Here is a 2,149-nt window from a genome sequence, read left to right as displayed (position 1 = left end):
TTTCTTTCTTGAGAAACTTGAAGTTATTGTCATACAGGACTTTCACTTGTTTGTTAGATTACCCTGAGATATTTTATATTATTTGTGGCTATTGTGAAGGAAGTTCTTTCCCTAATTTCTTTCTCAGCCTTTTTATCCTTTGTATAAAGGAAGGCTACTGATTTATTTGAGTTAATTTTATATCCGGCTACTTTGCTGAAGTTGTTTATCAGCTGGAGAAGTTCTCTGGTAGAATTTTTGGGATTGCTTATGTATGCTATCATATCATCTGCAAATAGTAATACCTTTATTCTTTTTTGTTTGTTTTTGGTTTTTTTATTTTATTTTTTTAATTGATTTAAGTTTTATTGCATTATGATGAGAAAAGATACATGATTTCAATTTATCTGAATTTGTTAACATTTAAAAACATATTTTAAGTAAATAGAATTAAATCACATTCTTGTTTCTCTTTTGTACCCCAACTCCTCCCAGAGACCCCCCTTCAATACCTACAATATCTTTTTCTGCCATATTCTTTAAAATTTATAAAATATTATAGCAATAAAAATGAGAATTATAAAAGTTGTTTGATATAAAACAACAATCAATTTAACAGGCTTATGTAGATGCTTTTCTACAGTAATACTGAAAATACATACATTTTTCTCAATATAAATTTTAAATAACTCCAAACATATTAACTGTATATTTTAAAATAATACATCACTACTAGTATTTTTTTTAAATGAACATAAGCATAGTCTTTTTGTTTGTTTGTTTTGCATTTAGTAGAGTTTAAAATCTTGGCTCTTACTGTGGTACAAGCCCAAAATTAGAACAATTTTTAGACATTGGATTTCATTGTTATAAGGCTGTACCTTCATCATAGCTAAGCTGAGAGTTGACAGTTCTGCTGCACCAAGGAATGAATTGTAGGGATGATTTTTGGATACATACTTCCTGCTATAGTCAAAGCTACTTGACTTGAGTGAGTGACTTTCTTCTCAGCCCACAGAGAACAGGTTACATTCATTAAAGAGATGGTGTGTGTATTAAGATGGTCTATCCATAAAATCATTCACCAACTGTTTCAATGAACAATGGTTCTGCATGGAGGGTGACACAGACATTAGGTGAAGGTAAGAATTTGGTTCATTAGCTGTGATAATTTGGAAAAGCAGTCATTTCAGAGAAAAAGTAACTTATAAAGTCCTTTTCTTTAAACTTGAGACAAGAGTTACAAATGTCAAGCAAAGCATTCAGTCTCATTCTTTGTTGTTCTCTTGCAAGCCACCTCCCTAGTTAATTGTCTATGTTTCTTTTGGCTGTATAAATACTTTTGAAATATATAAGCTGTTCTGAAAGTCATAGTATAGTATAAAAATATGAAATAAACAATTCTACTAAGGAGAAGCATGATTTCAAGACCATTATGTGGTACACAGCAAGACACTGTCATGTACAAACAAGTAGAAAGTGAATATGGATTGTACAATATTGGACCTATTTCTCCAATTACCAAATTAGAGAGACCACTGGATGATAGTCAAAAAATTTCTAATTCCTCATATTTTTGGGTTTCAATCCCAAAATATGTTGGTAATATTAATTTTCATATTAAGACATTAAGAGCTTCCAGTCTTTCTGGGCTGGTGTCCTGAGCAGACCTTGGGTGCAAGCTCTGTAGCTAGTCCCACAACACCCAGAGGAAGCTCCATTCCCAGGCACTCCAACACGCCCAGGATCAGAGGTGAGGAGGACCCAACATCTGTCCCAACACTGGGAGTAACTGGGACCAGCGGGACTAGGTACACAAGAACTCTGTCAGTCCAGTGGCACTGGTTCCTTCTGGTCTGTCTGGGCTGGTGCCCTGAGCAGACTTTGGGCAAAAACTCTGCAGCCAGACCTACAACACCCAGAGGAAGCTCCACTCACAGGTGCTCTAACAAGTTCAAGATCCCAGAATCACAAGATCACAGAGACAGCTTGACTCTGGGGAGTTCTGACAAAACCAGGATCACAGGAAGGACAGTCTCCAGTCAGATTTAGCCAGGGCAGGTAGCACTAGAGATAACCAGATGGCGGGGGGCAAGCATAAGAAAATAAGCAACACAAACCAAGGTCACTTGGCATCATCAGAACTCATTTCTCCCACCATAGCAAGTTC

This window comes from Mastomys coucha, unplaced genomic scaffold (genome assembly GCF_008632895.1).
Source record: "Mastomys coucha isolate ucsf_1 unplaced genomic scaffold, UCSF_Mcou_1 pScaffold12, whole genome shotgun sequence".
NCBI classification, from domain to species: domain Eukaryota; kingdom Metazoa; phylum Chordata; class Mammalia; order Rodentia; family Muridae; genus Mastomys; species Mastomys coucha.
Note: the sequence above shows the minus strand (reverse complement) of the source record.